Raw genomic sequence first — 23,327 nt, 5'->3', positions numbered from 1 at the left:
CCCCAGCCAGCTGGTCTGCACATCCCTTAAGCATCTTGCCCGGAGTGTCATCAGGTCCCGGTGCTTTCCGGGGGTTCACTCTCCTCAGGGTTTTCCGGACAGCCGCTATGTCCAGGTTGAGCGGCTGCTCATCAGGGCGAGGGATGGATTTTCTCGCCGGAGTGGTGTTAAGTGCCTCAAACCTCGCAAAGTAGTTGTTAAGGTCATCTAGGAAGCTGATACTGTTGTCACAGGGACGGGGGGCAGCTTTATAGTCCGTGATGACCTGTATGCCCTGCCACACTTCTGCACTTTCTGACTGTGAGCACGCTTTGCAACCTTAATGGCACGGTTCAGGTTAGCCCTGGCTGTTTTTAATGCTACCATGTCGCCAGACTTAAAAGCCTTGTTCCGAGCCTTCAGCATTGCACGTACCTCACTGTTCATCCAGGGTTTCTCGTTGGGGGCCCCTGAATTAGTCCTTTTATTAGACTATTTAATTACAAATGACATGATGACATCAGGTTCACACTACACCCAAGCACCTCCAGGACCCAATTACCGTGAGAATATTGCTGACCTGTGGGAAACATATTTTACTTAGTGTAACCTAATGAATAATCATGATTAATAATTGTGATTGCAAGAATGATCCAACTAATTGTGATTACTAATTTGGCCAATCATACACTTAGCATGCATGCTTTAGCCTGTCTGCAATTATTTGTGTCATTTCCTTGACTTTGTCGATTATTTCTTTTATTCCCAATATTCATTTTGGAACTTGTAGGTGGGAAACAATCACCTTCATTTAATGACACGTCTTTATTACATGCGCCAGGGTATGAGAAGCAGGTAGTAGTTAGTGTTATATGTGATATAACTCAAAAATAATACATTCATTTCATTTCCATAAGATATTGAGGGCCAATGAAAAAACAGCCACAGGCCGAAAATGTCCCCGGGGCTGCATTTTGGACACCACAGCCTTACATCAGAGGATTTTTCAACAGAGATCACAACTCCTAAGGCATCAATGTCAAAGTCGTTTTTATTGAGGGCCACATAAATATAAACACACAAAATCGTAAGTCAAGATGACAAGCTTGTATATAAAAGTGTTTATTTCTCATAACATTTTTCTGTCTAACAAATACATTTGGCCAGAAAGTGTTTTTTTTATTTCCAGCCTTTAGCAGGCCACTTAAATTATGTGGCAGGCCAATAAAAATGATGTGGCGTACCCCATTAAAGTTATGGGATGGGCCACTTAAAATTGATGTGGTAGTGCACTATCAAAGAAGTGGCAGGCCTTAATAAAACAATTTGGCTATAAAAAGAAGTGGCGGTACATTTTAAAATGAAGGGACAGGCCATGCTAAAATGAAGTGGCGGTCCACAATAAAATTAAATGGTGGTCCACAGTAAAATGAAGTGGAGGTACATTATTAAATGAAGATACAGGCCACAATAAAATGAAGTGATGGTCTACGATAAAATGAAGTTTCGGTCCACAGTAAATTTGATGTGTCGATCCACAATAAAATGAGATGGTGGTCCACAATAATATGAAGTGGCGGTACATTTTAATTGATTGATTGATTGAGACTTTTATTAGTAGGTTGCACAGTGAAGTACATATTCCGTACAATTGACCACTAAATGGTAGCACCCGAATAAGTTTTTCAACTTGTTTAAGTCGGGGTCCACTTAAATTGATTCGTGATACAGATATATACTATCATATATACTATCATCATAATACAGTCATCACACAAGATAATCACATTGAATTATTTACATTATTTACAATCAGGGGCGTGGGGGGGGGATATGGACATCAAGTAGTGGAGAGAGAGAGAGAGAGAGAGAGATCAGAAGGCATAAGAAAAATAAAAAGTATCTGCATTTGATTGTTTACATTTGATTATTAGCAATCCGGGGAGGGTGTTAGTTTAGGGTTGTAGCTGCCTGGAGGTGAACTTTTATTGCGGTTTTGAAGGAGGATAGAGATGCCCTTTCTTTTATACCTGTTGGGAGCGCATTCCACATTGATGTGGCATAGAAAGAGAATGAGTTAAGACCTTTGTTAGTTCGGAATCTGGGTTTAACGTGGTTAGTGGAGCACCCCCTGGTGTTGTGGTTATGGCGGTCATTTACGTTAAGGAAGTAGTTTGACATGTACTTCGGTATCAGGGAGGTGTAGCGGATTTTATAGACTAGGCTCAGTGCAAGTTGTTTAACTCTGTCCTCCACCTTGAGCCAGCCCACTTTAGAGAAGTGGGTAGGAGTGAGGTGGGATCTGGGGTGGAGGTCTAGAAGTAACCTGACTAGCTTGTTCTGAGATGTTTGTAGTTTAGATTTGAGGGTTTTGGAGGTGCTAGGGTACCAGGAGGTGCATGCGTAGTCGAACAAGGGTTGAACGAGAGTTCCCGCCAGAATCCTCAAGGTGCTTTTGTTGACCAGAGAGGAAATTCTGTAGAGAAATCTCGTTCGTTGGTTAACCTTTTCGATTACCTTGGTTGCCATTTTATCACAGGAAAGGTTAGCCTCTAGAATGGAACCTAGGTAGGTGACCTCATCTTTCCTGGTGATGACACTGTCACCTACTTTTATGGTGAAGTAATTGACTCTCTTAAGTTTGATGTGGGACCCAAACAGGATGGATTCTGTTTTACCCAAGTGGATGGATAGCTTGTTGTCAGCGAGCCAGGTGCAAGTTCTACAGAGCTCAGCACTGAGGATTTTCTCCACCTGTGACTTGTCCTTGCCGGATACCAGCAAGGCAGAGTCATCCGCAAACAAAAACAATTCACAGTCGCATGCCGATGACATGTCGTTTATGTATATTAGGAACAGTAAAGGTCCCAATATACTGCCTTGGGGGACTCCACAGCTCACCGAGAGGGGGGGGACACGGTGCCGTTCACCTCTACCACCTGCTCCCTCCCCTCCAAGTAAGATTGCATCCAGCTCCAAGAGGTTTTGTTAAATCCGATTGCTCTGAGCTTATCCAACAGTATAGCGTGGTTAACGGTGTCAAAGGCCTTCTGAAGGTCCAGCATGACCATGCCGCAGTATTTGCCCGCGTCCACCTCATGTTTGATGTGGTCGGTCAGATAGAGAAGGCATGTGTCAGTGGAGTGGTTAGTTCTGAAGCCGGATTGGAATTTGTACATGAGTTTATTAGTGGCAAGGTAACTATCGACCTGTTCATAAACTATTTTCTCCATTACTTTCGAAATGGGGCTGAGAATAGAAACAGGTCGGTAGTTGCCAGGTTCCAATTTGCTTCCTTTTTTAAAGAGGGGAGTTACTCTTGCTATCTTAAAATCTTTTGGTACTTGGCCTTGTGTAATTGATAGGTTTATTATGTGCGTGATGATCGGGGCAATGATGGAGGCAGAGTCCCTGAGGAATCTGGAGGGAATATTATCAAGGCCGGTGGCCTTGTTAGGGTGGAGCGCGCTCAATTTTTTAAACACCTCATCAGCTGTGACCATTTCTAATTTGAAATCATCGTTGGATACTCCTAGCTTTCTGTAGAAGGCTTTAATGTGTTCTACACCAAAGCGACCAGAGTGGTGGGACAGCTTGTTGACAAGAGTTGCGGCTATGCTGGTGAAAAAGATGTTAAGTCTGCTAGCTACCTCCATTTTGTCTGTAATGAGGGAGTCACCCTCCTTGATGCTGATGTTGGTGAGTCTTGTTTTAAGTTTCTGGCTGCAACCAGGAAGCTGGTTGTTGAGAATTTTCCAGAGCTCACGTGGCTTATTTGTGTTTTCCTCTATTTTGTCGTTAATGTAATTTTTTTTTAAGGATTTAGTCAGGTTGGTTGACTTATTTCTTAATTTATTGCATTGCTTTTTGAGAGTTGAAAGGAGTAATTTGAGGTTGATATTATTGGGTTGTTTATCTACTTCTGTTTTACATTTTTGGTATTCAGAGTATTTCCTGTCTCTGTCTTTTATGGCAGCTAATAGGTCCGGATTCATCCATGGTTCCGAGCGGGCTTTGATCCTGACTGTTTTCACGGGAGCCATGTCATTTAGTATCTTTAGGAACGCCGTTTTGAAGCGATCCCAAGCGACATCGACCAGGTTGCTCGCGAGCACAGGGGACCAGTCCCACTCATCTAATTTTAAATTGAAATTGTCATTGGAGTATTTTTTGAGGGATCTGGCTTGGGCTGTTATGTGGCCATTGGCTTTAGGTTTAGCTATTTTACGGGTGCAGAAGGTTAGATAGTGGTCGCTAAGACCACAGATCATGACCCCACTATTTTTTATTTTAGGCCGGTCTGAAGTGAGAATGACATCTATGGTTGATTGGGTGTAATCACACACCCTTGTGGGTAGCGCTATTAGCTGGGAAAGACCGTGCAGATTACAAAACTTGCTGAATGATCTGAAGACAGGCGCATCTTTGCGTTGAATATCTGTGTTCAGATCCCCAGTTATAATTGTCTCCATGTTGTCTGTCCCCGCCAAGCATTCTTCCAAAGCCCCATAGAAATCACTCTGATTAGGGGGTCTATAAACAGTCCCTATTAGTACCGGCTTAGCATTTTTAAATTTGATTTCCGCCCACACAGATTCCAGGTTAAATGAAGGGACAGGCGATTATAAAATGAAGTGGCTGTCCACAATACAATGAAATGGTGGTCCACAATAAAATGAACTGGTGGTACATTATTTAATGAAGAGACAGGTCAACATAAAATGAAGTGGCGGTCTACAATAAAATGAAGTGGCGGTCCACAATAAAATTATGTGGCGGTCCACAATAAAATGAAATGGTAGTCCATGATAAAATGAAGTGGTGGTTCATTATTAAATGAAAAAACAGGCCAAGATCAAATAAAGTGGCGGTCCACAATAAAATGAGCTGGTGGTACACAATAAAACGAAGTGGCGGTACATTATAAATGAAGAGACAGGTCACAATAAAATGGACTGGTGGTACACAATTAAACAAAGTGGCGGTACATTATAAATGAAGAGACAGGTCACAATAAAATGGAGTGGCGGTCTACAATAAAATGAAGTGGCGGTACATTATAAAATGAAGAGACAGGTCACCATAAAATGAAGTGGCGGTACATTATTAAATAAAGAGACAGGCCACAATAAAATTAGCTGGCAGTACATTATAAAATGAAGAGACAGGTCACCATAAAATGAAGTGGTGGTACATTATTAAATAAAGAGACAGGCCACGATAAAATTAAGTGATGCTCTACAATAAAATTAAGTAGCGATCCACAATAAAATTATTTGGCGGTCCACGATAAAATTAAATGGTAGTCCACGATAAAATGAAGTGGCGGTTCATTATTAAATGAAGAAACAGGCCACAATAAAAATAATGTGGTGGTCCACAATACAATGAAATGGTGGTCCACAATCAAATGAACAGGCGGTACATTATTAAATGAAAGGCAGGTCACCATGAAATGAAGTGGTGGTCTACAATAAAATAAAGTAGCGGTCCACAATAAAATTGTGGCGGTCCACAATAAAATGAAATGGTAGTCCACAATAAAATGAAGTGGCGGTTCATTAATAAATGAAGAAACAGGCCACTATAAAAATGATGTGGCGGTCCACAATACAATGAAATGGTGGTCCACAATCAAATGAACAGGCGGTACATTATTAAATGAAAGGCAGGTCACCATGAAATGAAGTGGCGGTCTACAATAAAATAAAGTAGCGGTCCACAATAAAATTGTGGCGGTCCACAATAAAATGAAATGGTAGTCCACAATAAAATGAAGTGGCGGTTCATTATTAAATGAAAAAACAGGTCAGTATAAAATAAAGTGGTGTACAATAGAATAAAGTAGCGGTCCACAATAAAATTAGCTGGCAGTACATTATAAGATAAAGAGACAGGTCACCTTAAAATGAAATGGCGGTACATTATTAAACGAAGAGACAGGCCACTATAAAATGAAGTGATTATCTACAATAAAATGAAGTAGCGGTCCACAGTAAAATGATGTGTCGATCCACAATAAAATGAAATGGTGGTCCACAATAATATGAAGTGGCGGTACATTGTTAAATGAAGAGGCAGGTCACCATGAAATGAAGTGGCGGTCTACAATAAAATAAATTAGTGGTCCACAATAAAATTATGTGGCTGTCCACAATAAAATGAAATGGTAGTCCACAATAAAAATGAACTGGCGGTACATTATTAAATGATGCAGCAGGTGACCATGAAATGAAGTGGCGGTCTACAATAAAATAAAGTAGTGGTCCACAGAAAAATTATGTGGCGGTCCACAATACAATGAAATGGTAGTCCACGATAAAATGAAGTGGCGGTTCATTATTAAATGAAAAAACAGGCCAATACAAAATAAAGTGGCGGTCCACCATAAAATGAGCTGGCGGCATTGGCGTTGTTAGGCGTATTTTAGGGGGGCTGAAGCCCCCCTAAAATGTTCTTAAGCCCCCCCTAAATAATTTAGTTTAAAAAAAAAATAAAAAAAAAATTCAATTTTTTTATTTTTAAAAAAAATTTTTTTTACAAATACATGCCGACATATTCATTATAAAGTGGCCCGAATATGAGTTTAAATACATAATCATATAACCTGTCATTGTTCACTCAGTTTCCCCTCACTTCATAGCGTAAGGTAGAGAGCCCCTTTAGTGTGTCGGTATCCAATCCATTCCACTTGTTCATATAGAAAATGCCCACATCACTCAAAATCCAGTCCGCATTTTCTCTGCGACCTTGCTTGTGGTCCTTGGACTTGTTCATATAGAAAATGCCCACATCACTCAAAATGTAGTCCGCATTTTCTCTGCGACCTTGCTTGCGGTCCTTGGACTTGTTCATATAGAAAATGCCCACATCACTCAAAATCTAGTGCGCATTTTCTCTGCAACCTTGCTTGCGGTCCTGCAGGTGTACGAAGTACATTAGCACACAGCTAACTTACAATTGTAAATAATTTAGTTTTTAAGTTTTGTGTTTCTTGTAGAATCTATATTAAGTAATATACTTTAGCCTATTGTTAAAATAATGAAAAAAACATCATTAAATATATTTGTTTTATTGTATTGTTACATTAATAGCTGTTGTATTATTATAGGATGGCTTGTTAAACATTTCATAGGATTTTCAGAGGGTGGAAAAACCAAGACATTTAATATAAAATGTAAAATGAATAAATACATAAAAAGAGAAAAGAAAAAAAACGGTTAAAAGCCATCGTCCCGGGGAGCATTTAATTTTGTCCCGTGCATTTTTTTTACCGTCCCCGGGACGACGGGACTACGTTAATCTCAAGCCCTGGAAGTTACATTTTATTGTTTGCATTATTTGTTTCAGCATTGCACTTTGAAGATGGTCCCTCAGCTCTTTGACAGCTTTGGCTCTTTTTCAGATCAGCAGACGGACTCTAAGTCTTTCTTATTTACAGTATATATAAAAGTTTTTCATTTCTATTCAGACTTCCATATATATTTAATTTCCTTAACGGCTTGCCATAAAATATATATATAAATATATTATATACTAGCCAAATTATCCCGATCCAGATATTACTTTAATTCAAGTAATCAAGTAATATTTCCAGGGCTTGAATTTCCAACCATTTTAGTCACATACTGTATGTGCCCAAAATGTAATCTGTGCAACTTGAAAATATTTGGGAACAAACAATTATTGTATTGTGAGCTAAAGTGGTGGCATTAGCCTCTATGTTGTGAATGAATAACATAGAGGCTAATGCCATGACTTTCATTGTGTTTCAGTGTATCTTGAAGGATCATGCAAGTCATTGTTTCTTGTTGATGCTGTAAACAAAATGTCACTGTGCAAACCCACGTTTGTTGTTGTACTGAATACAGATTGAAAATAAACCCACTGAAATAATAATAATAACAATGATTAATTTCTAAGTCTTTGTTAGCCGTTTGTGAAGTTTTGTGCTTGTGCGCTACATTCGCTCGCATCCTTAGGGCTATATAAATAAACATTGATTGATTGATTGATCCTGTGCATCTCCTGGGGGCTAAGCCCCCCCTGTCCTTAAAAGCTAGTGACGCTCCTGGCTGGCGGTACATTATAAAATGAAGAAACAGGTCACAATAAAATGGAGTGGCGCTCTACCATAGAATAAAGTAGCAGTCCACAATAAAATTATCTGGCAGTACATTATAAATTGAAGAGACAGGTCACCATAAAATGAAATGGTGGTACATTATTAAACGAAGAGACAGGCCACTATAAAATGAAGTGATGGTCTACAATAAAATGAAGTAGCGGTCCACAATAAAAATATGTGGCACTCCACAATAAAATTAAATAGTAATCCACAATAAAATGATGTGGCAGTTCATTATTAAATGAAAAAACAGGCCACTATAAAATGATGTGGCGGTCCACAATAAAATGATTTGGCGGTACATTATTAAATGAAGAGACAGGCCACTATAAAATAAAGTGACAGTCCATAATAAAATGATTTGCCGGTACATTATTAAATGAAGAGACAGGTCACTATAAAAATTAAGTGACGGTCCACAACAAAATTATGTGGTGTTCCACAATAAAATTAACTTGCAGTACATTATAAAATGAAGAGACACATTACAATAAAATAAAGTAGCGGTGCACAATAAAATGATATGGTGGTCCACAATACAATGAAATGGTGGTCCACAATAAAATGAAGTGGCGTTACAATATTAAATGAAGAGACAGGTCACCATAAAATGAAGTTGCGGTTTTCAATAAAATAAAGTAGTGGTCCACAATAAATGAAGTGGCGGTCCACAGTAAAATTATGTGGCGGTCCACGATAAAATTAAATGGTAGTCCATGACAAAATGAAGTGGCGGTACATTATTAAATAAAGAGACAGCCCACTATAAAATGAAGTGGCGCTTCACAATAAAATGAGTTGACGGTGCATTATAAAATGAAGAGACAGGTCACCCTACAATGATGTGGCGGTCTACAAAATAATAAAATAGCGGTCCACAATAAAATGAAGTTGCGGTACATTATTAAATGAAGAGACAGGCCTCTATAAAATGTAGTGGCGGTCAACAATAAATGATGCTTAGGTACATTAATAAATGAGGAGACAGGCCACTATAGAATGAAGTGGTGGTCCACAATAAAATGATGTGGCGGTACATTATGAAATGAAGAGACAGGCCAATATAAAATGAACTGCTGGTCCAAAATAAAACCAGAACCTTTTTATTTTTTAGATACACATTATTATTATTTAGTATTCGTTTACTTACTATGGTATATTATTTATATATTCACTGTTCTGTTACAGAGAACAAGGAGATGGGATAAAATTGCTACGATATGAAAAGGGGTAGGATTAAATAAGTTCTGCTTCTTCCTACTCTTTTTCGGACGTGCTGCAATGAAACAACTGGAAATAAGTGATGCATTACATTGTATTGTATGCATGTTGCAAATAAACTGAAACCGAACTGAACTGAAAAACTGGCGGTCCACAATAAAATGAAGGGACAGGCCACTATAAAATGAATTGGCAGATCACTATGAAATGAAGAGACAAGACGCTATAAAATTAAGTGGCGGTACATTATTAAATGAAGAGACAGGTCACTATAAAATGAAGTTATTGTCCACAACAAAATGATGTGGCGGTCCACAATAAAATGAAGTGCCGGTACATTATTAAATGAAGAGACAGGTCACCATAAAATGAAGAGGAGGTCTTCAATAAAATAAAGTAGCGGTCCACAATAAAATGAAGTGGCGGTCCACAGAAAAATTATGTGGCGATCCACAATTAAATGAAATGGTGGTTCACGATCAAATGAAGTGGCGGTACATTATTAAATGAAGAGACAGGTCACCATAAAATGATGTTGTGGTCTACAATAGAATAAAGTAGCGGTCTACAATAAAATTAAGTGGTGGTACATTATTAAATGAAGAGACAGGCCACTATAAAATTATTTGGTGGTCTACAATAAAATTAAGTAGCGGTCCACAGAAAAATGATGTGGCGATCCACAATTAAATGAAGTTGTGGTACATTATTAAATGAAGAGACAGGCCACCATAAAATTATTTTGTGGTCTACAATAAAATGAAGTAGCGGTCCACAGAAAAATGATGTGGCGATCCACAATTAAATGAAATAGTGGTTCACAATCAAATGAAGTGGCGGTACATTAAATGAAGAGACAGGTCACCATAAAATGTTGTGGTGGTCCACTATAAAATAAAGAGAGAGTTCACTATAAAATGAAGAGACAGTACACTATAAAATGAAGTCGCGGTCCACAATAAAATAAAGAGACAGGCCACAATAAAATGAAGTGGCGGTTAACTATAAAATAAAGAGACAGGTCACTATAAAATTAAGTGGTGGTTCTTTATAAAATAAAGAGACAGGCCAATATAAAATGAATTGGCGGTCCACTATAAAAAAAAGAGATAGGCGACTATAAAATGAAGTGGTGGTCCACTGTAAAATGAAGCGACATTCCACTATAAAATGATGTGGGGGTCCACTATAAAATAAGGAGACAGGCCACTATAAAATGAAGTGGCGGTCCACTATAAAATGAAGAGACAGGCCAATGTAAAATGAAGTGACGGTCCACTATAAAATGAAGAGACAGGCCACTATAAAATGAAGTGGCGGACCACGATAAAATAATTTGGAAACCACATAAAATTACGTGACGAGGCAAATTAAAATGATACTGTGTGCTACCTTAAATGACGTGGCGTGCCAGATTTGGCCCCTGAGCCTGGAGTTTGACAGCTGTCTCTAAGGGTGTCTGCAGTGTTTGTGTTAGAGTCAACTTGAGCAAAAATGGATGAACGGCGACAAAACATAAGATCTGATGATCATGCACACATTCAACTACACACTGGAGGAAAACAATATGATATATGAACATGTGTATGAATTTCTACTCACATGCATATTCAAGTTGCACACGTGCATGACACAATTTGGGGGTCCTCGGATTGGACCAAGTGTTTAATCTGCATTTTTTAATTGTTTTTATTTAGGAGACCAAAAAAGAGAGACCCAGTAGTTCAGTGTTTTTCAACCACTGTGCCGTGTGATGAAGTCTGGTGTGCCGCGGGAGATTATGTGATTCCACCTATTTGGGTTAAGAATATTTTTTGCTAACCAGTAATTATAATCTGCAAATAATGTGCCGTGGTTGAGTCTCGGTGCTGTCTAGAGCTCGACATAGTAACCATATCAGTAGGTGGCAGCAGGTAGATAATTGCTTTGTAGATGTCGGGAACAGGTCGTGTGAGACGACGATGGTTTGTCGCGATCACAATATGCAGGCGACAGTGGGAGGCAGGGTGCAGGTAAAAATGCTTAAACCAAAAATAAACAAAAGGTGAGTGCCCCTAAGAAAAGGCATTAAAGCTATGCAGAACACAGCTAAAACTGAACTGGCTACATAGTAAACAAAAACGGAATGCTGGACGACAGCAAAGACTTACTGTGGAGCAAAGACGGCATCCACAAAGTACATCCGGACATGACATGACAATCAACAATGTCCACACAAAAAAAGATAGCAACAAATTAAATGTTCTTGATTGCTAAAACAAAGTAGGAATATCGCTCAAAGGAAGACATGAAACTGCTACTGGAAAATACCAAAAAAAGAGAAAAAGCCACCAAAATACGAGAGCAAGAAACACACACAGGAAAACAGCAAAAAACTCAAAATAAGTCACTTTCAGACAAGAGCTATACTGATGTGTGCTTGGTTATGGTTTAAAGTCACACCCAGTGACTTTTTACTGTCAACCTAGTTTAGTTATTTTAATGATTTCTGCTGGATTTTTTCAACGCTAAAAATGTGTCTTGCCTCAAAAAAGGTTGAAAAACACCGCGGTAGTTTATTGCTTTCCATTTTATAATTTGCGTCATTTCACATTAGCAACAGAGAATAGAAAAAGAATGAGAGAAAATACAAGTGCAGAAGAGAAACCAAGTCATCTGAGAGGGGGGGGGGGGGAGAAAGAGAGGCGCTGTTTTCCTGTTGTAGAGGAGCTTTGAAAATGCGCACCTGCTTTAGAGGCATTACGGTAGCGCACAAACTGTCCCTGTTCAACACACACACACGCAATTCACACACGCACACACACACGCACACAAGGGCGCGCACACACACACACACACACACACACTCACACACACACACACACACACACACACATACACACACACACACACACACACACACACACACACACACACACACACACACACACACACGCACACACACACACACACACACACACACACACACACGCTGCCCTGGTGATTCAAGGCTGATTTCCAGCGAGGAAGCGTCAGAGTGGATGCCAAAAAAGAGCGGAGCAGCCGCGGACAAGTTCGTGGCGCTGAAAAAGATTTTTTTTTCCCCCAGATAAAAAAAAAGCGCTAGCGGTTCCTTCTTTTTTTGTTGTGGTTGTTGTTGCTGAGGAGCGAGCAGGAGAGGCGAAGACGAGTGAAGTTGCGCGCAGTGTGGCAGACTTTTAGCCGCACAATTGTTGTGACTCCAGAGGCGCACAAAGAAGCCAAGAAGACGCAGGAGAGGACTAACTAACTCCGCGTCTTCTCCTCTTTTGTCTCCCTCCGCGTTCTTTTGCAGTCCTGCGTTTGACGAATATTTTTTAAAGTTTTTTTTTTTTTTTTTTTCCTCCGTGCGTGTGTCTCCCACCGGCGTGTGTGGCCTTTTTTTGTCGCCGAGAGAGCGAGTGGACGCGCGGGGGGCCGAGAGGAGCCGGAGCCGGGCTGCCCACATGCTCCAACCACCGGCGTGAAAGTTGACTTCTTCCCGACACGAGAGAACAGGTTCATGCACACAAACTCGCACTTCCTCTTTCTTTTTTTTTCCATTTTCCCCCTTCCACGCTGTATTAACACCGACTTGTTCCACTTTTTTTCCACGTTTGGCAACTTTGAAAACTCGCTCTAACCATGTGGCTGACTTAATCGTGAGCACTTTTACGCACTGACTCTCAAACAAAAGTCGATTTTCTGCAATAGAAAATGTCAAAAAGCAGCTTCAAATCGATTTATTTGTAATTTCCACTTTTTTTTAATGAGGCTCAAAAGTGCAATTTTTACTGTGGTGTGCAAAAAAAAGTGTGCAAAAAGTCATTTTGGTTTATCCATAAACGTAATTGTAACTTCCCTCTTAATCCATCCTGACGTTTTATGATCATAAATGTGCTGACGTCAAGTTATTTACTAGTGTTTTATTGTCAAAGTTATTTAGAATGGGTCTTCCCAATCGTTGGATTTCAAAGTTTTAAAAAAACAATGCGCCCCTCGCTCATGATAATAAAGTCATTGTCTAAAAGAGAAGGAGAAAAAAAGAGGTCTCTAGTCAAAAGGTCAGGGAACAATACCTTCTTTTCAAACCGTTTTGACTTTTAGAAATGTTAACTCCCTCATAGAGTAAGATGATTTTGCGGCAATTTTATTTTTGTATTTTTTAAAAAAATGTACCAAAGTTGCATTTGCACCTCTAAGTTGAAATTCCAGTGCATTAGTGTGCGTCTTTTAACTGTAAGGATGTATTTTACTTTGAGGTTAAAATGGGATTTTTAACCTCATATTGAAAAATTTGGTATCATGTTTTTTTTTTTTTGCCTTATTGTGTATTTTGGAGCGATGTAGTTCCATTTACACTGAATTTAACTTCATCCTTTCAGCCCCAAAACTACAATTTCCTTCTTCATTTTTAGTCCTTCTCACGCATTCCTCATCAGGGCCAGCTTTTTTTTTTAAAGTGGACTGACAGTAAATTGATGTGGCTTAAGCGTGTCATGGTGTTGTCCACGCTGACACCAGCATCATTGCCACTTGATTGATGGGCTTAGGGACATTTGTCATTATTCATTTTATTTACCATGCCCTTCATCCCGCTTTTCTCCCATCTTCCTCTTTTCCTCGCCGTCCTTTCTTCTTCTTTTTTTTTCATGGGATTTTCTTCCGCCGCCACACCGTTTTAATTGCACTTTAACAGTTGATGTGCTAGGAAAGGAATAACAATAAACTTGACGACTTGTCAATCACGCTTTTATGACCTGTAGTCACGTTTGTGTCGTCGGAATTTCATGTGGTTGCAAAAAGTGACTGCTGCCATGTGCACGCAGGCCTATATGTATGTATTAAAAGCGACAATAATAACAATAAAAAAATAAAAAAACTTTTAACGAACTGATCCAAGAGAATGTCATGTGAAAAAGTCAAGTGCAGAATATATATATTTATTTTTATTTTTATTTTTTTAATGTATTTTAGTTTTTTTTAATTAAAACAAATATATATATAATTATTTTTTTTTAAATATATATCTTTTATTTAAAAAATATATATAATTTTTTTCTTCTTTCTCTTGTTTAATCAGGACACGTCTACTATTTAGAATTAGTCATATATTTTGTTCCACCCCAAAAGTAACACATTCCCTAATAATGACCTTTTTAGTGACATTTTCAGTGTAATTTAGTGAAAGTGTTTTTAGCCTGCCTCCACACTTTTGCTCTTTTTCCCCCCTTTCTTCCTCCTCCCTCTATCCCGACCAGCTGTGTCTTTTCCATGTCCTGTTTTGTTTGTCATGCGCCGCTGGGACGCGCCTCTATATATCCATCGAAGACTCTCCAACAGTGTGTGTGTGTGTGTGTGTGTGTGTGTGTGTGTGGTGGATTCTGGCGTTAAGTGTGTGCGGGTCCGGAGACGGGCAATAATTGCAATGAATCTCACGCGCTTAAAAACCCCCTTCAGCCCGGCATGAAAAGCCCGCGACTCGATTGTGTTAGTCCATAAAGTCACTCAGAGCGTCCTCTAGCCAGAATCAAAGTGCTTTTTCCTTCTAATTCCCCTGCCAAAATGGACACTTTTTCAAGTTCTAAATGTCCCGGGCGTCGCTGGTGTCCGTAATGTGGCGCTAACCCACAGTCTGAGTGGGCTTTCCCGTGCAAAGTGATGTTGAAGAGCACCTGTGTGTATGACACCGTTACATAGGCTTGGACCGGCCGGCGTTTTTCTCTTGTCGGGCCACTTACCTGCTAGAAAAACTGAACTGGAACGGGTCACATACGTTTTTTTTACAGAGGCTGGAGAACAGTTAAAAAAAAGCTGTTGAAAAACAAGGAATTATTTCATTGTCGACCTTGAAACGGACATTATTACATTCGTGCAGTAGTGTAAAATATTCTTGTGATTAACAAACAAATGAGCAGTAGGTGAAGAGAACGCTCACTCAGGTTTTCAAGTGATTGACGGACGCCTGATTAGACATGTGGTTCTGATTGAGCTTGTTATTTAGGGCTGGAGATACTAAAGACTTAAGACATTTTTTAAAGATGAGATGTGTTTTCCTGACGGGTCATAAGGCAGGAGTCTCGTACGAGGCGTCCAAAATAGGTCGGCCACCTGTGAGCGAGGCGTGCGCGTCTCTCCCCTTCCTTTTGTCTACCGGCCGCGTCGATCGGTTCGAGAGACCTGTCTAGGCTTTTTCAGAACAGCTAATGGAAAGTGGAAGGGACCGTTTCCTATGGGGGTTGTTGAAAAGGGAAATGTGGGGACCGGGCGGAAGATAAGTGTGTATGAGCGCCAAGGCGGGTGGAAGAGGTTCTTGAGGCGCGGGTCATTACAGCTGAGGAAGCATTAGATCAGCCTCTCCAGGGTGCGTTTGGCACCTGGGGGCACGGTTGGAGCGAAGAGCGCTGAAGGACTCAGGGGTAAGTTGAGTGTGTGTTTATGCGGAGTGTGAAAGTCAGGCGGGAGTCTTCAAGTTCAGCCGGTAAGGAGCGGGAGGTTCGGAAGAAGCTCAGTGGTCTTCCGTAACGAAACCGGTAAGAGAAGCAGAGATGCAGGTCTCCTGACGGCCACTGGGGGGCAGAAGGTGCAGCAGTAACTGAACGGTAATGACACGCGGTGTATTTTTCATTAGAACCGCCAGAGACTGCTAACAAAAGTTGCTGGAATCCCAAACTGCGGATTAATTGTAGTCTAGTCTTTTCTGGAAAAGATTGTCAAATGGGGCAAAAGGACGACTATACAAACCGAAATTAATGGCTTAACTCCTTTGAACCGTAAATAAAAAGTAGTTATGTCCAAAAACATTCATGTTTGCGTGGACATGACCTAAGACGTTTCTACTACTCACTAATCGTGAGTTCCGGTAGAGACCAACATTCGTAGAAACACGAGAGGTCTGGATCTTCGACTAAAGCTGTGTGGAGGATCTTTGACTATAACTGTCCTTAAAAACAGCTGGAGACTGCTCGGGGCTTACAAAAGTCGCTGGAATCCCAAACTGCGGCTGAATAGTAGCCAAGTCTTTTCCAGAAAAGATTGTCAAATGGAGCAAAAGGACGACGTTACAAATGAGTGACTTAACTCCTTGGAACAGTAAATAAAAAGTAGTTTGTCCAAAAACATTCATGTTTGCGTGGACATGACCTAAGACTTTTCTACTACTCAACAAACCGGCTCGTGAGTTCCGGTAGAAACCAATATTCCTAGAAACACGAGCGTTCTGTCGTGTCGAAGATCTTCGACTATAGCTTTCCTTGAAAACAGCTAGAGACTTCTCGGTGCCAACAAAAGTCGCTGGAATCCCAAACTGCGGATTAATTGTAGCAAAGTCTTTTCTGGAAAAGAATGTCAAATGGGGAAACAAGACGGCGATACAAAACGAGTGACTTAACTCCTTGGAACCGTAATTATTTCCAAAAACATTGTTTGCGTGGACTTGTCCTAAGACTTTTCTACTACTCAACAAACCGGCTCATGAGGTCCGGTAGAGACCGACATTCCTAGAAACACGAGAGGTCTGTCGTGTGGAGGATCTTTGACTATAGCTGTCCTTAAAAACAGCAGAGCGCTCCTGTTCTATACAAGGAACTATTTTTTTTTCCTTCGGAGAATAGAGTAAAATGTTTCTGTTTCTCAGAAAGGGTCCCTAGCTTCATGGAAAAGTAGCCCCCAACACATTTAGTTGAAGAGTCCTGGCCTAAGACTAATACGTTGTGTTCAATTGAAACATCTGAAATAAAACTCTCTCATTGGTCGTCTGGTCTCCTGCTAACTCTTGACAGCTTTATTTGCGCTATGGATTTTCCTTCACTCCGTCCCGACTCCGTTTCCCTTCCCTCTCTCTCTCCTCCCGCCGCCTCCGCCCTCTGACCTTTTTGTAAGCGCTTCATCAGAGAGACGTTGTTTTTTTTTTTGTGTGTTTGTTTTTTTGTTTTTTTGAAAGCGCCGCGACAGCCTGACAGGGCGGCCGTCAATCGAGCGCGGCACAGAGGGAGTCGGAATGACGCCGTGACTCAACTTTGTGCCGCTTTCATGCGTATTGAAACTGGTGGTGTCGGGGGGCGGGAGGCGGGTGACAGCTGCGCTGCATTATGGGTAGGCGAGGTTTCAGGAAGCGTCTGCCTGGAGAGACGCGCTACGGGCCTCTGGAGTGCACGCTTGCTTCTGCACGGAGCGAAATAGATTACATCCCCGTTTTGTAAAGTTAACCAAACTATGATTCCCTAACTCCATATTTGGACCGATGGGGTAATAACCACTTGAACGCATCTCATTATGCCTTCTAATCCGTATCGGGATGTTGGCGAACGCCGGCGAAAGTGACGCGGGGGCCTCTTTTATGGTATTAGTATTTGTGGTATTAGTTCCGGGGGGGACACGGGATGCCGACTTAAGCTATTAGCATGTGAGGCGCCGTGCGGGATGATCCATCCCCTGACAGGAATAGCTGTTAGCCGCTGTTCCGCTAAATCACGATAGGCGGCCCCCGGCCTGATGGATCGACAGAGCTTTTGACGCCCGTCGGATCGCCCTTGTCCTACCCGCTCTGCGGGCGCGTAACCTCACGTGGAATTTTGGAGGTCCTCACTTATTTTATACTTACAAATGGAGGCAATTTTTGGAAACTCTCTTCTCATGCAAGGTGAAGGCACAGGGCGGTGGGGGTTGCGTGCATGGCCAATTAACTGTCAATCACCGCGTGACCCTCCACCCCTCTCTCTCTCTCTCTCTCTCTCTCTCTCTCTCTCTCTCTCTCTCTCTCTCTCTCTCTCTCTCTCTCTCTCCACCCTGCACGGAATTCCTCAGGTTTTAAGTTGTGTTTTTCACGCGACTCATCAGCATCAAATATGAGCTCTACGACGATATCTCTAAAGGAGGCCGGGTCGGGATCAAACACGATGCTCCTCTGCCGGGTCTGAAGACCGGTGTTGGGGTGCATGCGCGTCGGGGTGCATGCGCGTCTGTGCGCGGCGGCCATTGTTGGCCAAGAGACATCTGCCACTCGATTATTCCCAGCTGTTATCTGAATAATTGTGTAATCCCCTCCTCCCTAACACCCTTCATTGCTCCTTTTCCTCCTCCTCCTCTCGCTCCTTCCTTGCCCCCTCGTCCTCAGCACAAGAGCCATCGTTCTGCTTTATGGGCCGTTTCTTTCGGGACACTTTATTAGGTACACCTAATAAATTATATATATTAAATATTAAATATTTAAAAAAGAGCTATTTTTTCAACTACAATTTCCAGGAATACATATAAGACAAAAATTTGCATTATTACTGTTGCGTCTTTGAATAATAAAAAAAAGATTATTAGAGTGTGCAGGTGTACCTAATGTTGTGTCTGAAGCATATAGTGTCAATGGCCATTTTGAAACATGCTTGAGCACACACACACGTCCGCCTCAGACGTCTTCCTTCCTCTCAACCCCCCCAATGCCCCCACCTTGGCTCTCGGAGAAATAAAAAGTACCCTAATCCTGCGAGAGATCAAGATTGCTGTCCACTGCAGCTTTGCCAGCCTGTGAATTAGAGACAGCTCTCATGTTCCTAAGCAGGGCTGCAAGTGTGTGTGTGTGTTGTCGAACTTTGAAGAATTCTTCACTGGTGTGCTGGCAAAAAAGTGTACCGAGAGGTTGCGAGGAGAGGCAATGGGAAATTGCAGTTGATGATTATTACAACAATTTTACACCAGAAAAATTACACACCAGTTTAAAAGAAAAGGTAAAAAAAATAAATTGTATTTTATTTTTTATTTTTTAACAATTGAATAGAATATTTTTTTTAACTCTGTTAAAACCTGAAAAATAGTGCTGTCAAATAATATATTCATTAATATATTTAATAATATTTTAATAATATTTTCAATTAGATTAGTTGCCCTTTTTTTGGATTTACCACACTTCCATAATCCAAATCAACCCCAATATTTGGACATCGATGCAATTTATTTTAACTCTGTTAAAACCTGAAGAAATTGTGCTGTCAAATAATATATTTAATAATATATGTAATGATATTAGATATTAGATTAATTGCCCTTTTTTGGATTAACCACACTTCCCAATATTTGGACATGGATGCAACTTCATTGTCAGGATGTCATAGATATGTTTCTAAATGTGTCATCATTCACTTCCTCAACACTTTGGCGGCGGTTTTATCCAAAGTGCCGTTGGGGTTTATTTTGAACGTGAAACCCAAATCTTAACGTGTTGACCCGATCGCTGACCTTATAGCGACCTAAACGCCCTTTCGGGTAACTATCCGCAGGGACGGTAAAGGAGCATGTACGCTCAAAATATATATTAGGGGTGTGGGAAAAAATGGATTCCAATTCGAATCGCGATTCTCACGTTGTGCGATTCAGAATCGATTCTCGTTTTTAAAAAATCGATTTTTTAAAAATGATTTCTTTTTTCTTTTTATTTATTAATTGTGTTTATTTTATTTTTTTTAAATTAATCAATCCAACAAAACAATACACAACAATACCATAACAATGCAATCCAATTCCAAAACCAAACCTGACCCAGCAACACTCAGAACTGCAATAAACAGAGCAATTGAGAGGAGACACAAACACGACACAGAACAAACCAAAAGTAGTGAAACAAAAATGAATATTATCAACAACAGTATCAATATTAGTTACAATTTCAACATAGCAGTGATTAAAAATCCCTCATTGACATTATCATTAGACATTTATAAAAAAAAAAGAAAAAGAACAATAGTGTCACAGTGGCTTACACTTGCATCGCATCTCATAAGCTTGACAACACACTGTGTCCAATATTTTCACAAAGATAAAATAAGTCATATTTTTGGTTCATTTAATAGTTAAAACAAATTTACATTATTGCAATCAGTTGATAAAACATTGTCCTTTACAATTATAAAAGCTTTTTACAAAAATCTACAACTCTGCTTGCATGTCAGCAGACTGGGGTAGAGCCTGCTGAAATCCTATGTATTGAATGAATAGAGAATCGCTTTGAATCGGGAAAATATAGTTTTTGAATCGAGAATCGCCTTGAATCGAAAAAAAAAAATTGATTTTGAATCGAATCGTGACCCCAAGAATCGATATTGAATCGAATCGTGGGACACCCAAAGATTCGCAGCCCTAATATATATATACATACATACATACATACATACATATATATGTATATATGTGTGTATGTATATATACATATATATATGTGTGTATGTTTATATATACAAACATATATGTGTATATACACATTATTCCATTATTATTTTCTTGTGTACACACATATACATGTGTGTCTATATATATATATATATATATATATATATATATATATATATATATATATATATATATATATATATATATATATATATATATATATATATATATATATATATATATTTATATTTATATGTATATATACATGTATATATATATATATATACATACACATTATTATTCTTATGTGTACACTCATATACGTGTGCATATATATATACACACATTTACATATATATATTTATATATATATATATATACATATATATATATATATATATATATATATATGTACATATATGTGTATATATGCATACACATTATACACGTTATTATTCCATTATTATTATTTACTTGTGTACACACATATACATGTGTGTCTATAAATATACATATATGTGTATATACTGTATATACACATACATGTATGTGTATATATATACATACAAACATATATATATATATTCATACACATTATTATTCCATTATTATTCTTATTACGTGTACACTCATATACATGTGTGTGTGTGTATATATATATATATATATATTTAGGGACGGCGTGGCGAAGTTGATAGAGTGGCTGTGCCAGCAATCGGAGTGTTGCTGGTTACTGGGGTTCAATTCCCACCTTCTACCTTCCTAGTCACGTCCGTTGTTTCCTTGGCCTCTGATGGCTGCTGGTTAGCGCCTTGCATGGCAGCTCCCGCCATCAGTGTGTGAATGTGTGTGTGAATGGGTAAATGTGGAAATACTGTCAAAGCACTTTGAGTACCTTGAAGGTAGAAAAGCGCTATACAAGTATAACCCATTTATCATTTATCATTTATATATACATATATGTGTATATACAGGTATACATATATACATATATATATATATATATATATATATATATATATATATATATATATATATATATATATATATATATATATATATATATATATATATATATATATATATATATATATATATATATATATATATATATATATGTATGTGTGGGAAAAAAATCACAAGACTATTTCATCTCTACAGGCCTGTTTCATGAGGGGTTTCCTCAATCCTCAGGATTGAGGAAACCCCTCATGAAACAGGCCTGTAGAGATGAAATAGTCTTGTGATTTTTTTCCCACACATACATATTACGCTCTACCACGGTATCGAGCACTAATAATCTAATTAAGACATGTATATATATATATATATATATATATATATATATATATATATATATATATATATATATATATATATATATATATATATATATATATATATATATATATATATATATATATATATATATATATATATATATATATATATGTATGTTTATACATCATCCTTTTTATTTTTGCCATACAATTAAGCAGTTTTTGTAGAATTTACAATACAATATTGAAAGTATTATCTCCAACAGGCCTCTCCGCATGTTAGGGTTTTATTTCCACCGTCTGGTCTGCTCTCTGCCATCCTCGCTTGCCGCTGCCGTCGCCTGTTGTCTCAGCGTACGCCGTCCCCGCGTTTCCCCCTCCCGCGGCCTCTTCATTCCATCCCGCCTGTCATCGCCGCTTACCTCCGACATCCACCGCCTCGCCTCGCGCTTGTTCAATAGCAGCCGTTTAAATCCGCGGTGGTGATTTGGCGAGAATGTGCGCAATGTCAATCAATCAGAACCTTCGGCGGATTCAAAAGGGAGACATTTCAAACCCGCTCCCACGTCTGTTGGTAGACTAAATATTTGTGCGCCGCCGTGCGTGAAGACATCTCTCGTTTGCCTGGATGTGTACGCTCCTGCCATTGTGCAGGCTTTCAGACTTGTGAAGAGAAAAAAAAATCTGCTTAAATGCTGTGAATGCATTGCTCCTTAACTGAACATTTTTGTCCCTACACGTTCTTGTCCCTGAAATAAATTAGATGTTAACTCCAAATACCTACCAAACACCTGATCTGCCTCGTGTCCTTTATTGGATTTCAACCTTTTAGTGTGTGAATAAAAGAAAAGAGATGTTAAAAGGTGCTTATTGTCCAGTGAAGGTGAGAGCCGCAGCAAAGAACCTGCAGGCCGGGGATATTAGACTACATTGTTTTGGGGGCCACATTTTCGTAATTTACCCTTCATTATTATTCTTATTTTGTGTGTTCCATAGAACCAGTGTCATCTACAGCAAAAAACTCATTTTAGTTCATTTATTTTGTCAGTGTTACAGGAGCGCTCGGCCGTTTTTTAAGGATCCTCTGCAAAAAAAAGCTAGTCAAAGATCATCTCTAGGACGGCGCTCTAATGTTTCGAAGGATCCGCTGCAAATTCTCACAGGTTTTTCAACTCAACTGACAAGCCGCCAGTTGAACAGCCCAAATGATGAAAAATAGAGGACCAAACATTGAACCTTGAGGAACACCACTAGTATAACTAAAGAAGTTGAACAGATGTCTACTGACTGCATCTGAAGCAAACAAGCTGCAGCAACACATTAGTTACTAAGGGTGCTTAAAAACAAATCGATTCACATCACATTCTTATTTATTCCGATTCTAAATTGATTCAGATTTTTCAAAAAATTATATTTGGGAAAAAAAATAAAAAATAAACAATAAATAAATAAATAAATATATGTATATATATGTGTATATATATGTATATATGTGTATATATATATACTCTGTATATATATATATATATATATATATATATATATATATATATATATATACCGTAATT

At 39.1% G+C, this 23,327-nt stretch overlaps 1 protein-coding gene across 1 annotated transcript in view; it reads left to right on the top strand.

Annotated features, from left to right (window-relative positions):
• Window positions 1–12,319: 12,319 nt before the first annotated feature.
• The window catches only part of foxp4 (forkhead box P4), a 235,381-nt gene continuing 224,373 nt past the window's right edge, over window positions 12,320–23,327 (top strand). Inside the window, exon 1 of the mRNA XM_062054800.1 lies at window positions 12,320–12,844. The gene's annotated coding sequence lies outside the window, so the exon portion shown is untranslated. The remainder of the gene's footprint in view (window positions 12,845–23,327) is intronic.

The sequence above is a fragment of the Entelurus aequoreus genome, linkage group LG01, assembly GCF_033978785.1.
Source record: "Entelurus aequoreus isolate RoL-2023_Sb linkage group LG01, RoL_Eaeq_v1.1, whole genome shotgun sequence".
Lineage (NCBI taxonomy): Eukaryota > Metazoa > Chordata > Actinopteri > Syngnathiformes > Syngnathidae > Entelurus > Entelurus aequoreus.
This window is presented reverse-complemented; position numbering and strand designations above follow the sequence as displayed.